The sequence below is a fragment of the Colobus angolensis genome, unplaced genomic scaffold, assembly GCF_000951035.1.
Source record: "Colobus angolensis palliatus isolate OR3802 unplaced genomic scaffold, Cang.pa_1.0 Scaffold7, whole genome shotgun sequence".
In the NCBI taxonomy this organism is placed as follows: Eukaryota; Metazoa; Chordata; class Mammalia; order Primates; family Cercopithecidae; genus Colobus; species Colobus angolensis.
This window is the reverse complement of record NW_012120709.1, coordinates 18,234,791-18,250,696: the sequence shown is the minus strand read 5'-3', so window position 1 is coordinate 18,250,696 and position 15,906 is coordinate 18,234,791. Positions and strand designations below refer to the sequence as shown.

The following is a 15,906-nucleotide window of genomic DNA, read 5'->3' as shown; positions in this document are numbered from 1 at the left end:
CCAGCCTGGGCGACAGAGTGAGACTCCGTCTCAAAAAAAAAAAAATATATATATATATAATTACACAGTGCCATAATGTGCATAGGGAAGGTGAGAGAACTCTTCATACTTCAGCCTCACATAAGAGGTAGCATAGGAATTGAGTCTTAGAGGCTGATTAAGAATTTTCTGGCAGAGGAAGGGGAAATTGACATTCCAGTCAGAAGGAACAGCTTATGCAAAGACTTGAAGTATGAAAGAACATTAAATATTTAGGGGAAATTAAATGGCTTGAGGTTTCTAGATTTTAGTTAATTGAGCAGAAGCATTTCTCATTTCTTCTCTGTTTCATTGTTCTCACATATATATGTATGTGACTGTGTTCTCTGGCAAATTTTACATTTGTTTAAAAACAAGGGTTCATGTTTTTCATTAATCTTTGAAAGCTTCACAGTGCCTGACATAGGGATTATACACAGCAGGTGATTTTTTAAAATGTAAGTGAAATACCCAAGTAGCCCTTCATTTAGTCCCTTTGAACTAAAGAGAGGCCTCCCCAAACCTTGATAATAGTAGAAATTTGGACCAATTAGGACTCAAGCACTACCATTTTTCTTTCTTTTCTTTTCTTTTTTTTTTTTTTTTGAGACAGAGTCTCACTCTGTGCCCAGGCTGGAGTGCAGTGGCAAGATCTTGGCTCACTGCAAGCTCCACCTCCCGGGTCCATGCCATTCTCCTGCCTCAGCCTCCTGAGTAGCTGGGACTACAGGCACCTGCCACCACGCCCAGCTAACGTTTTGTATTTTTAGTAGAGATGGGGTTTCACCGTGTTAGCCAGGATGGTCTTGATCTCCTGACCTTGTGATCTGCCCGCCTCCACCTTCCAAAGTGCTGGGATTACAGGAATGAGCTACCGCTCCCAGCCACTACCATTTTTCAAGATTGTTTATATTCCTGTAAGAGTACCAAGTTACAAGCACCTGAAGAACAGGGATCATGTCTAGCTTTCTCCTGTCGTTTGTTTCTAATGTAAATTGACAGAGGTTTGTATTTGGCAGATTTGTGTCCTAACTGGTTCCCTATCAAGTTTGATATGTTGCAGGCAGATGGAACACTTTTCTTGTAGCTATGATAGGTCTGTTTCACACAGATGTTTCTGAATTCTCTGTTCAGGGTCATTTATGGAAACGAATTCAAAGCCTGGGAGCCACGCCTCCCTCATCAACTTAATAAAATTTCATACGTTGATGCAAATATTAACCTGGGTAGAACTTTATCTATTGAATTTATATTCTTCTGAATGAGTGTTGAAAAGAACTGTGAAGAGGTTTGCGTTTAAAAAGACACTCCCTCTTGTTAGATTGTAAAGTATATAGCAAGAACTGATAATAATGCAAACTAACTGATTAAGCACAGAAATTATGATAGGAAAAGATTTTATAAGCATGTTTTGCCAACTCTGGATAATTGAAAATTAACTTCCCATTACTTTTTATTTATGCTTTGGTATAATGGCTTTATTCTATTGGCTGGGTGAATGCCATTTAAAGTTTATACATCTGATATTGTCCATCATAAGTTGGAAGCTCCTAAAGAGAAAATATCTATCCATTTATTTGTCTTCCTCTGGTCCCCTTTTAAACTATAATAACAATGCACAAGCCGTAAAGGAAAAAATGGAGACTTTGACAAAAATGGTGACTATTTGTATATATGTCGACTTAACTCCATAAGTAGAAATTCTCTAAACTTTGTGTGATTTTTCTTTTGTTTCCTAATTTAGTACTTAATAGGACTTTCTTGATGGCAGTGATTGTGACTTTAGTCATAAATACTAGTGAATTTCGTTCTATATCATAGATGCATTCTTAAAATATTTTATATACACTGATATTTTAAAAGTCCGATTTATGAAAGAAACCCAGAATTTGTTATTGTGAAACAAAAGAAAGCAAGCAGTCTCCTATGATTTCTCAGATCTCTAAATCTGCATTTTTGTATAAAGTAGTTTGTTTATTTTGAGACATGTTGTTGAGAACTAAGAGATAATCACCCAGTTGGGCTTTACTGAGTTGCAGCACCACCATCCTGGGTGTTCACCCTTATGTACTGGTTTCACAAGGGGGACAAATAGTTTCATTTCACATAACACCTCTCGTCAGTTGGTAGTGGCTCACTGGAGCCTGGGATGAAAGAGCATGATGACATTGAATCCAAGCTCAGTGGAAGAGTGCCACAGTTGATTGGTGATGTCGAATATGAACAGTGGGAAAGGAAACAACAGCTGGAGCTTTCTGTATTTGCCATCACCTAACTTCAGGATAGATCTGTGTGGTGATCTAGGCTCTGTAGATAAGACATGTGACTTGTTCCCAAATCGACTTTTTATATTGGTTAAGCACTTAGAGATGAAGAAGCACTGTAAAAATTTAGAATTTTTCAGGCACGTAAGCCCACAAAATTTCTTTAACCTTTCCATATTTAACATTGGCTTTAAATAGCTCCTTGACATCAACAAATTGAGAGAACTGAATGATCTTACTTTGCCTTTGCCATTTGTGACATGTTTCTTAACTGTGTTCAGTACTAGAAGCAAGACGTAGACTTTCTAATTGCCCAAGACTTGGCAGTGTAAAACCAAATCCTGTATATTTGTTGCCTCCAGCACAGGGCTTTTAATATGGAAATGTATGTAATGATGAACAGCAGTAGTTTAGAGAAGAGTAGAATCAGCAAAGGGGAGTATATTTGCAATTGTGAGGAAATTGCTTTTTCTACATTTGCTTTCTCTAGAGTTGAGAAATTGCTTTCTCTAGAGTTGAGAGGGATCTTAGTGGTTTGCGCTCCACACCTTTTGGAAAGGTGGTAAAATCTCTGAGCCTAGGTTAAGTTACTTCCCTAAATCACAGAGCTAGAGGCAGAGTATTCAGCAGTCCCATTTCCTGATACAAATGAAAATATTAGCTAGATTTAAATAAAGAGAGCACTTAGTCGGAGGCAGAAGATACAGAGCTTGTTTTTTTTTTTGAGATGGAGTTTCACTTTTGTTGCCCAGGCTGGAGGGCAATGGTGTGATCTCGGCTCACCACAACCTCCGCCTCCCGGGTTCAAGCGATTCTCCTGCCTCAGCCTCCCGAGTAGCTGGGATTACAGGAATGTGCCACCATTCCCGGCAAAATTTTTGTATTTTTATTAGAGACGGGGTTTCTGCATGTTGTCAGGCTGGTCTTGAACTCCCAACCTCAGGTGATCCTCCCACCTCTGCCTCCCAGAGTGCTGCTGGGATTACAGGCGTGAGCCACTGTGCCTGGCCTTTTTTTTTTTTTTTTTTTAGAATCTCACCCTGCCAGCCAGGCTGGAGTGGAGTGGCATGATCTCAGCTCACCGCAACCTCTACTTCCTAGTTCAAGCGATTCTCCTGCCTCAGCCTCCCGAGTAGCTGGGATTACAGGAATGTGCCACCATTCCCAGCAAATTTTGTATTTTTATTAGAGACGGGGTTTCTGCATGTTGTCAGGCTGGTCTTGAACTCCCGACCTCAGGTGATCCGCCCGCCTTGGCCTCCCAAAGTGATGGGATTACAGGCGTGAGCCACTGTGCCTGGCCTTTTTTTTTTTTTTTTTTTGAGACCGAGCTGTGCTTTGTCACCCAGGCTGGAGTGCAGTGGTGCGAAGACAGCTCACTGCAACCTTGACCTCCCAGGCTTAAGTGATCGTCCTGCCTCAGCCTCTCGAGTAGCTGGAACTACAAGCACGTGCCACCATGCCTGGCTAATTTTTGTATTTTTTGTAGAGACAGCATTTCACCCTGCTGCCCAGGCTGGACTCAAACTCCTGGGCTCAAGCGATCTGCCCACCTTGGCCTCCCAAAGGGCTGGGATTACAGGTGTGAGCCACTGGGCCCAGCACAGAGCATTACTATAATCTGCTTTTCTGTTGCTGTCATTTTGGAGCATTAGCCACTTCCAATGTTTGTTTTATGGTTGCTTGCTGATATAATCTGTATCTATCTCGAAGTCCCACAAGTGGATATTAATGCAATGTGATTTCTGCCCAGTGCTCTGAATGTCAAAGTGAAGAAATTCAAGGAAGCCTGGATAAACAGTGGAAGTCACTGTGACTCAGCCAAATGCCTTGTCATCTCGTTAGTGATGCACACGAATGGACCATTTCTGTAGGAACAGATTCCCACTGTTCCTACCTATGATCAAGCAAAACCACGGCCAACGGAATGGGCTTGGCAGAGTCACTGGGAAAAGAAGACCCTGTTGAGTTTGACTCTAGTCTGGCATGGTGGAGAGACATGACAAATATAGAATAAGCAGGAGGTTCCAGGAGTTGGGGATGATCTCCAAGGGGCTTTGGCTTTTGGTGCTGCTGTGGTGAGAGTGCCAAGTAGGATGTTTGACTGGGGCGGTACACCTGTCAAACGGTAACGCAGGTGTCCTAAGGCGAGCTCAGGGAGGACAGAAACCTCCCGTGGAGCAGAAGGGGAAAAGCCCACTTGTACAAATACAGAGCATGAAAGTAGGACCTTATAGGAAAAAAATACTGATAATCCATTTTCAAATATGTAGAGCATATGCATTAGGATTTCTTTTTACTTTTTAAAAAATTTTATTTTTAGAGACAAGGTCTCACTCTGTTTTCCAGGCTGGAGTGCAATGGTGCAATCATAGTTCACTGCACTTTCAAATTCCTGATATCAAGCAATCCTACCACCTCAGCCTCCCGAATAATGAGGATTACAGGTGCACACCACCATACCTGGCTAATTTGTGTGTGTGTGTGTGTGTGTGTGTTTGGAGACAGGGTCTCACTATGTTCCCAGGCTGGTCTTGAACCCCTGGCCTTAAGTGATCCTCCTACCTCAGCTTCCCAAAGTGCTGGGATTATAGGTGTGAGCCACAATACCTGGCCCTACTGTATTTTTTGTAGTAAAAAAGTTACGGCTAAAATGGAGTCAAAAGACATCTTAGAACTTCTTTACATGCAGAAAGTTTTGGAAGGTTGCAGAACTGGACTTGATTATCTCTAACATCTTGTCTGTGAAATGAGAAAGGCAAGAAATACCAATTTGGACTTTGAGTCAGTGCTATGGTTTGTGTCCCCCAAAGTTCATGTATTGGGAACTTGATCCCCAATGTGTCAGTGTTAGGAGGTGGGACCTAATGGAAGATGTTTGGGTCGTGGGAGCTCTGCCCTTATGAGTAGATTAATGCCATTATCACAGGAGTGGTTTATCTCGAGAGTTAGTGCGTTATAAAAGGATGAGTTCATCCTTTTTAAAAAAAGATGAGTTCTCTTGCTGTCTCTTGCCATGGCTTTGCCTTTCTACTATGTGCTGCCTTCTGCCATGAGATGGCACAATAAGAAGGCCCTTAACAGAAGCCAGCACCTTGATTTTGTACTCATCAGCCTCCAAAACTGGAGGGAAGTAAATTTCTTTATAAATTATCCTGTCTCAGATATTCTGTTATAGCAACACAGAGTGGACTAAAACGGTTGCTCTTAAGTGTAATTATTCTGTTTATTTCCTTTGGATTCTCTAATCCCTTTCCCAATAGCAGGAACGCATTCATAGATCTGAATGGAGTCATATATTTTGATGGCACAGTAAGAAGGCCCTTACCAGATGCCAACACCTTGATTTTGTTTAGTAGGTTTATTATAATATGATGTGATCTTTGTTGTATGGTATTAGGGAGGAAATAGATTGTCCTCCAGGGACTAGAAGCGAAGGGAAGAAATTCTTGGCACTTACAAATAAGCTGGTCATAGTTTTGAACAGCTTGGTGTTGGAAGTTGTCCAGCATCCTGGTGCAGCTGGTCACCATTCTTTCCTTCCATAAATACTTTTTGACTGCCTGAGGTATGCCAGGTACTATACCAGGCACCAGGTTTATTGTACTGATAAAGACAGATTCAGTTCTTGCCTTCACAGAGCTTATAAAGTTCAGCTATAAGAAGGCTTGGGCCTTGCTGCAGTTGCTCACAGAGGGATTTGAGGAGATGTGATGAATCAGAATTTATTATGTGTTTGGAAGGAAGACATTCTGAATGCTGCTTAAAAGCTAAGTATTAAATTAATAACATATGTCAGCCATTATGGCTGTTGGATAGCCTCAGTTATGACCAAATTTTACTTAGCTGTGGGCAAACTGTCTAAACAGTTTTCTCAGCTTTAATCCTCCCACTTGCCTAGGAGTTTACAGGGCAGCTGATTTAGATTGATCTTTCACATTATCCCCTTGGACTCTTAGAGGAGTCATGATGACAGTTGTTTACCAGAGGATTTTCAGTGACATTTGAGAAATAAGATCTGTCTTCTGTGTGGAGATGGTTTCTCTGTGATGTTCCCTGAACCTCATGTTGGCCCTTGCCAGAGATCTCTATTTTTACAGCTACTTGCGTCATTGTCATTTCCAGCTGATAGATGATTGAATGCAACTTCACATCCTTCCTGTCTTAGGACTTGTGGGGCTTTGGCTCAGGCAGCTGGATAGACAGCAGAGAAGGTCACTGAGAATAGGAGGTTGGACTATTAGTTCTTTCCTTGTCCCCACATGGCATTCTAAACTGCGATAAAATTATTTGATACAACCATTGAATCCATTCCTACTGTTGCCTTTTCTCAGTCTTCAGCTCCTCATAGCCTTTCTGTAGCATTTGAAATCTACTCTCCACCCAGATTTTCAAAACTGTGTACTTCTTTGATTCTTCTATGTCCTGTCTTCTGGTTCCCTTCATCCTTGGCTTCTTCCACTTCTTCCTTCTGCCCAGTACTACATGTGTCTTCTCAGCTTTATCTGGGGTCTTTGGCCCTATCTGTTTGTTTCTTGTCTCTCTTCTACTCTTTCACCTTTTCTTCCCTCCTTCACTTCCTCTCCCTTTTTTTCATGCATTCTTGCACATATTTGTTAAATAGACATTTCCTTAGGACCTACTGTATGTTTTGTACTGTGTTAGGTTTTTGGCATAGAAGAATGAATGAGATAGACACAACCCCAGATTTTATGGAGCTTAGAATGAATTTCCCAATTAATTAATAGAATATAATTGTAAAATGCTTTGAGAAGTATTGGTTGCTATGAGAGCATGTAATTTAGGACCTGCCGTAGTTTAAGAGGTCAGTGAAGTCTTTCTTAAGGAAATCATTTTTAGCTGGAATCTGAAGGATGAGTAGGAATTTATAAGGGGACAATAGGGAGTGTTCCAGGAGTAGGAACAGAAAACAGTTCTCTAACTCAGTATTTTAGTCATATTGGTCTTCTTTCAATTACAGTTGTGTGCTGCTCAGTGACACTTTGATCTAGGGCAGACTGCGTATTTGATGGTGGTCCCACAAGATTATTATGGCTATACCATACAGCCTGGGTGTGTCATAGGCTATACTGTCTAGGTCTGTGTAAATACACTCTATGATGTCCACATAATGATGAAATCATCTAAGACACATTTCTCAAAACCTGTCTCCCTCGTTAAGTGACGCATGACTGTACTTGAATACACCATGCTTCTTTCCACCTCATTAGGTGTAAGATACAAGTTATCATCTTTCCTCAATGTCACCCAGACCTATTATTCACTGCAGCCTTAGTTCACTTGTCACTGATTTCATTTGAAATAGAAGTGAGGGCCAGGTGTGGTGGCTCATGTGTGAAATCCCAGCACTGTGGGAGGCCAAAGTGGGCAGATCACTTGAGGTCAGGAGTTTGAGACCAGCCTGGCCAACATGGTGAAATTCCATCTCTACTAAAAATATAAAAATTAGCCAGCCGTGGTGGTGGTGGGCGCCTGTAATCCCAGCTACTCAGGAGGCTGGGGTAGGGGAGAATCGCTTGAACCTGCGAGGTGGAGGTTGCAGTGAGCCGAGACTGTGCCACTGCACTTCAGCCTGGGCAACAGAGCAAAATCTGTCTCAAAAAAAAAATAAAAAAAAAGAGAGAGAAATAGAAGTGAGATTTGTCCTTTCTTCTTCATTCCCACTGCCATAGAAATATCAGAAGGTGATGTAGAAGCAGGTGGATCACTTAAGCCCAGGAGTTCGAGACCAGCCTGGGCAACATGGTGAAACCCTGACTCTACAAAATACAAAAAATTTAGCCAGGTGTGATGTTGTGCACCTGTTGTCCCAGCTACTTAGGAGGCTGAGGTAGTAGGATCACTTGAGCCTGGGGAGGTCGAGACTGCAGTGAGTTGTGATTTGCACTACTACACTGCAACCTGGGTGACTGAATAGTCCCTGTCTAGAAAGAAAGAAATATCAGAAGGCAATATCACTTCACAACTGGATATTACAGTAGTAACTAGAGTACTTACTTCAGCTTTTTCCTCCAACACTTTCTTGCCTCATCTTCTGCAGCATAACCAGTATAGACCTCTCTTTCTAAGACCCTGTTTTTATAATCTTACTTCTTGGCTGAAAAACCGAGAATAGATTCCTGATGCACAAAATCCAGATTCTCTTCCTTTGGATCTTCCATTATCAGTCGTTAGACTGTCTTGCTCTCATTTTGTTTCTCAACAGACACCTTTTGGGACAGGTAGATATTCTTCTTCTTCCCCCTGTCAACCATGCTCCTTTCTGCCTCTTTCCCTCTGTTTTCTCCTTAACTTTTATTACCAGCTCTAGGAAGTCTTTTCAACTACTGTAGCCTCCAGTGATCTTATCCTCTCTGAACTCTGAATTTTTAATAACACTTTCTGTATTTCATATATGCTAATGTCATTTCCTTACCTAAATTATAAATTTAAGAATGGCTGGGGCTGGGTGTGGTGGCTCATGCCTATAACCCAGAACTTTTGGAGGCCAAGGCGGGAGGAATCGCTGGAGCCCAGGAATTCAAGACCAGCCTGGGAAAGTTAGTGAGACCTTGTCTCTATTTTTAAAAAAATGTAAAAATTAGCCAGGCATGGTGACACATGCCTGTGGTCCCAACCACTTGGGAGGCTGAGCTAGGAAGATCACTTGAGCTCAAGAGGTTGAGGCTGCAGTGATTTGTGATCACATCATTGCACTCTAGCTTGGGTGACAGAGTGAGACTCTGTCTCCAAAAGAAAGAAAGAAAGATTGGTCAGCTGGGCATGGTGGCTCATACCTCTTATCCTAGCACTTTGGGAAGCTAAAGTAGGAAGACTGCTTGAGGCCAGAAGTTCAAGACAGCCTAGGCAGCATAGCAAGACCCCGTCTCTACAAAAAATAAAAATAAAAAAATTAACTAGGCATGGTGGCATATGCCTGTAGTGCCAACTACTTGGGAGGATCACTTGAACCTAGGAGGTGGAGGCTGCAGTGAGCAGAAGAAAAGAACAAGGACATGTTATGACTTATATGCAATTTTATATACTCTAGTTTAGGATTCACCAAATAGATATTTAATAAATGCTTTGAGGATGCCTAGAAGATTCTTTGTTTTGCTTTTTGATCTGCAAACAATTTTATTGCCTGTCAGGGCAAATTGTATCACCCTTCAAATAAATTCAACAAATTCAATACTCAAAAGTGTAAAATCATAGTGGCCAACAACAAATCAAGACTGCTGAATTGTGAAGAGGCAAGAAAATGTAACCTAAAACCAAGAAGATTTATTTTGATATCATTTGGTGGATACTGCTAGTTTATTGCTAATTGGGGACTGTGAGTGGTTAACATTGTAATCCTTCTGTCTTGTATGTTGGGTTTAACTTGAATTGATAATAGACACTAACTTAGGTTGAAACAAGGATCATTTATTTTAATGGGCTCTACTGTTCCAGGGATTGTTTCTACTAGCTGAATACTCACATTTCATAGAGCTGGTCAAGGGTTCCTTCCGATATTCCAGCTATTTTTGTAGTCCTTTACAGTTTACCAGTTTTATTTAAATGAATCATCTTATTTAATCCTCATTATAACTCTTTGAGGTAAGTGGTATTATCTTTATTATCAGAAGAAGAAAATGAGGTATAAGAACTAAAAAGATTGTGAGTCACTCAGCCAGTTTGTGGTAGAACCCAGGCCTGAATCTGGGCTGGCTGACTTTGAGCTCCTTTTCTAATAACCTTAGTTGTTCTTGAATGAAGAACTTGCCCTTGATCATACCTAATCATTTTGTGCTGGAGGCCTTTGTCCTTGTGTGTTTGAGTTGTTCATCAGCTGCTTCCCAGAGATGGTGAAAAAGAGGTTAAAAGTTTTTCTAATGGATTAGCCTCTTGATTAATATGATTTTGCTTCAGTGTCTTTCTGTTTTTTTAGTTTTAGAGACACGGTCTTGCTCTGTTTCCTGGGCTGGAGTGCAGTGGCACAATCATAGCTGACTGTAGCCTCGAACTCTTGGGTTCAAGCGGTCCTCCCGCCTCAGTCTCCCAAGTGACTAGGACTACAAGTGTGAGCCACCACACTGAGCCAAATTAAAAAAAAATTTTTTTTGTAGAGATGGGCTGTCACTGTGTTGCTCAGATTGGGCCTTGATATCTTTCTAAGACCTTTACTTTAAATGGAATTTGCTTAGGGATGATATGGTAAGTGAAGCCTAATCTGATTGATACAGTTGCATATTAATTAGTTACCACCCGCATCCCTGGTAGGCCTTGTACCTGACACCAAATCTAGATAACCAGACCTGTAGTGTGCCTGGCCAGAAAAAACCACGTTGAGGTCAAGTATTAGAATGTCATACTGAGGGCTCCCTAACCAAAAGAAGTCTAAGCATAAGACCCTCACTGTCTCTGTCTGTTGCTGTGTCTGTTTGCTTACAGAGGCATGGCACTTGTAAAGCTTTTAAAAACTTGTTTCATGTTCTTATAATCCTTGGGAGATACAGAGTGGGTGTTCAGACCAAAAAGGCTACTTCCTGAAGTGTTTATGCAAAGGATCATTTTTAGAGAGTTATGTGGAATGGAATTGGGTCTGACGTCAATTCTCAGTGTGCTTTCTCTCCCCTGGAGGAATAGGCCATATGTAGAGACAGATGTGAGACTGAAGTCTTTTTTACATATAAATAATGCTGGGAGAGAGTGAGAACATTCCTGTAAGGTGGAGGTTGGGGAAGAACAGAGTTTACTGTAAGCCAGAGATGACCAACTTGTTCTTCTATGCACTTTTAAAAAACCTTCTAGTTATGTATAATCTATAAGTCTAAATATGTATAAAGTACTTGTACAGTAAATTAGTAGTAATAATAATAGAGCAAGTGTCTGTGTAACCCAGGTCAAATAATAGAACATTGCCAGCACCCAGGAGCTCCCCCAGAATTCTTTTTGATCACCTACCCACACCCCTGTTCTGAGGGAGTCTCCTGACTCCTATAGTAATGATTTTCTTGCTTTTCTCTTTAGATTTATGACTTTTGCATGTGTCCCTAAATGATTTAGGTTCATTTTGCCTGAATCACACTTCATTTATCCTTTTGTGTCTTGATCCTTTCACTCAACATTTTGTTTATAATAATCACACGTTATTGCCTATAGCTATAATTTATTCTCTCTCACTAATATTTCATTGTATTACTTTACCACAATTTATTTATTATTTTATTGTTGACGGGTATTTTTGTTTCCAATCTGGGTTACTACAAATAACACCACTTTGAACATTCTTGAACTTTTCTTTCGGTGCAGGCATTTCTGTTGGATACACATTAGGTTGAACCGTATGAAATTACCATTTTTGTGGCTCAAACATCAAATAATAATTTCATGTGGTTCAATCTAATAACTAGGGGTAGAATTGTTAGATCATAGAAAATACATATGTTCAATTTTAGTAGATTTTGCCAAATAGTTTTCTAAAGATCTCTTACCAACTTTATTTCCTGCCAGTAATTTATAATTGTTGCTTCACATTCTGGCCAGCACTCGATACTGTGATTTTTTATTGTGGTTTTCATTTGCATTTGCTGGTTACTAATGAGGATGAACACATTTTCAGTTGTTTTGGCCATTTCAGTTTCTTCTTATGAAGTACCTAAGTCACTTCCCTGGTTTTCTTTTCGGTGGTTTGTCTTTGTCTTGTTGATTAGTGGGAGTTCTATATATTCTAGATATGAATCCTTGATGGTTAAATGTATTACATATATCTTTTCTCATTCTGTGTTTTTTTAATTCTTAATGTTTTTTGACTCACTGCAACCTCTACCTCCTGGACTCAAGCAGTCTTCCTGCCCCAGCCGCCCAAATAGGACCACAGGTGTGCACCACCACGCTCAGCTAATTTTTTTATTTTTTGTAGAGATGGGGGTCTCACTATTTTGCTCAGGCTGGTCTCGAACTCCTGGCCTCAAGTGATCCTTCCACCTCAACCTCCAAAAGTGCTGGAATTACAGGCGTGAGCCACTGCACCTGGCCTTAATGTGTCTTTTGATGAAAAGATATTCTCAACTTTAATATAGTCAAATGTATCTGTCATTCTTTTTTATAATTAATGCTTTATTTACAAATTCTTTTACTCAAGATCTTGAAGATATTCTTTTATATTCTTTTTTTTTTTTTTTTTTGAGACGGAGTCTCGCTCTGTCGCCCAGGCTGGAGTGCAGTGGCCGGATCTCAGCTCACCGCAAGCTCCGCCTCGCGGGTTTATGCCATTCTCCTACTACAGGCACCTGCCACTTCACCCGGCTAGTTTTTTGTATTTTTAGTAGAGATGGGGTTTCACTGTGTTAGCCAGAATGGTCTTGATCTCCTGACCTCGTGATCCGCCCGTCTCGGCCTCCCAAAGTGCTGGGATTACAGGCTTGAGCCACCACGCCTGGCCTTTTATATTATCTTCTAAGAGCTTTATCTTTTCATTTTTAGGCCTGTACTCCATCTAAAGTTGATTTTTGCATGTGGAGTGAGGTTGAGGTTCAATTTCATTTTTCCCATAAGGGATATCCAGTTGTCCCAGCACCAGTTGGCGAAAAGACCATCCACTTCTTTGTGGTGTCACTTCTGTCATAAATAAGGGTCTGCGTGTACCTGCCTCTGATCTAGGCTCTTTGTTCTATTTCATTGGTCTGTTGATCTATTCCTGCACTGATACCTCACTGTATTAATTTTTTTTCTTTTTCTTTTTCTTTTTTTCTTTTTGAGACAGAGTCTTGCTCTGTCACCAGGCCGGAGTGCAGTGGCACAATCTTGGCTCACTTCAGCCACCGCCTCCCGGGTTCAAGGAATTCTCCTGCTTCAGCCTCCTGAGTAGCTGGAATTACAGATGCCCACCACCATGCCTGTCTAATTTTTGTATTTTTAGTAGAGATGGGGTTTCACCGTGTTGGCTAGGCTGGTCTCAAACTCCTGACCTCAGGTGATCCACCTGCCTCAGCCTCCCAAAGTGCTGGGATTACAGGCATGAGCCACTGCACACAGCCTACTGTATTAATTTCTATAGCTTTATAGTGACTAAACCCCCACCTTGTTGTTGTTTTTCTTTTTAGAGATGAAATCTTGCTCTATCACCCAGGCTGGAATGCAGTGGCATGATCATAGTTTACTGCTGTCTTGACCTCCTGGGCTCAAGCAATTTTCCTGCCTCAATCTCCTGAGTAGCTAGGACTATGGGTGCACACCACCATGCCTGGCTAAGTTTTAAATTTTTGTAGAAACAGAGTCTCACTGTCTTGCCTAGGCTGATCTCGATTTCTTGGCCTCAAGCTATCTTCCCACTTTGGCCTCCCAAGGTACTGGGATTACAGGTGTGAGCCACCATGCCCAGCCTGTTCTTCTTTTTTAAGAGTACCTTGGCTATTCTTGTCCTTCTGCCTTTCCATACACATTTTAGAATCCGCTTGTTGAGTTTCAAAAAAGTCTGTTGGGATTTTGATTGAGGTTATATTTAATTTATCAATCAACTTGTTTAGAATTGACATCTTTATAATAGTAAGGTTTTTGTCTAGGAATAAAATATATAACACTTCATTAATAAGGTCTACTTTATTGTGTAACAAAAAATTATTTGAAATAAAATTTACAATTTTAATGATTTTTTAATTGTAAAATGTGCACAACATAAAATTTACAATTTTAATCATTTTAAAGTATACAAGTCAATGGCTTTTAGTACATTTATAATGTGCAACTCTCACCAGTATCCAAGTTTAGAAGATTTTTATCATACCCCCCAAAAAAAACCAATACCCATTAAATATCTATTAAGCAGCCACTCCCCAGTTCTTAGTAACCTCTGCTTTCTGTCTTGGAGGATTTGCCTATTATGAACATTTCATATAAATGGAATCATATGTATGTGGACTTTGGTGCCTGGCCTCTTTCAGTCACAGCAATATTTTTAAGGTTTATCTGTGACGTAGCATGTATCAGAACTTCATTCCTTGTTATGGCTGACTACTATTCTATTGTATGGATATACCACATTTTAATGATGTGGATATACCACATGAATCTATCTGTTGATGGGTGTTTGTTGATAAAATTCTATCCTTTCTTTTTTTTTTTTTTTTTGAGACAGTCTCACTCTGTTGCAGGCTGGAGTGCAGTGGCGCAATCTCGGCTCACTGCAACCTCCGCCTCCCAGGTTCAAACAATTCTCCTGCCTCAGCCTCCCAAGTAGCTGGGATTACAGGCATGTGCCACCAAACCCAGCTAATTTCTGTATTTTTGGTAGAGATGGGGTTTCCCCATGTTGGCCAGGTGGATCTCGAACCCCTGACCTTAGGTGATCTCTCCACCTTGGCCTCCCAAAGTGCTTGGATTACAGGCGTGAGCCACCGTGCCTGGCCAATAAGATTCTGTACTTTTTTATAGAGCACTCTCATCTTTTATTAGGTTTATTCTAAGGTAAACATTTTCAAATGCTTGTAAATTGTATTTTTATAAAATTTCATTTTGTTTATTGCTATGGAGTATATGACACTGATTGACATCCTATAAGTCTGAATTTTGCTAAACTCTCTTAATAATTCCAAAATTTATTTGTAGAGTCTTCTGGACCAGTTGTATCATTGTGATGAATGAGTTTTGTTTCTTCCTTTCTATTTATTCTGCCCTGTGTTTCTTTTTCTAGTCTTACCCTACTGACTAGATTCTCTAGTACAGTGTTGAACAGAGTAGTGATAGCAAGCAGCCTTGACTTATTCTGGATCTCAAAGGAAAAGCTTTTAGTCCTTCAACGTCAAGTGTGATATTTGCTGCGTATCTGTACATGTTTCAAATAGTCTTTATCTTAGCTGACGTCTAACTACCTAAGAGGACTCTTTTTTGGTTTTAATTGTTTTAAAAATTTTTTTTGAAGCAGGTCTCTCTTTTGCCCAGGCTGGAATGCAGTGGCATGATCTTGGCTAACTTTAGCCTTGACCTCTGAGGCTCAAGTGATCCTCCCACCTCAGCGTCCTGAGTAGCTGGAACTAAAGGTGTGTGCCACCACACCTAGCTAATTTTTATATTTTTTTTATAGAGTTGGGGTTTCACCATGTTGCCCAGGCTGGTCTTGAACTCCTGGGTTCAAGTGATCTGCACACCTCGGCCTCCCAAGGTGCTGGGACTACAGGCAAGAGTCACCGCACCTGGCTCAGCATTGTTTTAAATGAAATATTTCAATATTCTCCTTTAAGCATTTACAATATTCTGATAGATCCATGTTATTAGCAACTGGCTGACTCTGCTTTTGTTAATACACAATATTAATATAATACATAGTATTAACAGAAGCAGAGTTCTGGTACTTCACTTTTACTAAACTTTTGCTGCAGGGGCTGTTCCCATGTCTCTGTCAATTCTGTTGAATATTTGAAGGAGATGATATACATGATATTTCTGTACCCCTGTGAGGTGTAGTGTAACCTCCTATGGCTGTCAGGAGAGGCAGGCCTTCTCACACATTAGCATCTGTGTTTAGTCATGCCCTTTGAGTCTGTGGAATAAGAGGTGATGGACTGGAAGGGAGCATTAGTGAGCAGAAGATGATAGGTTTTCCAGAGGTAGACTGTGGGCTAATGGTGGCTTTGGAAGTGTC

General features: G+C 40.7%; 1 protein-coding gene across 2 annotated transcripts in view; it reads left to right on the top strand.

The window, feature by feature from the left end:
* Positions 1 to 15,906, top strand: part of ALG9 (ALG9, alpha-1,2-mannosyltransferase) — a 91,618-nt gene that overhangs the window by 50,959 nt on the left and 24,753 nt on the right. The gene's annotated exons all lie outside the window — the stretch shown is intronic.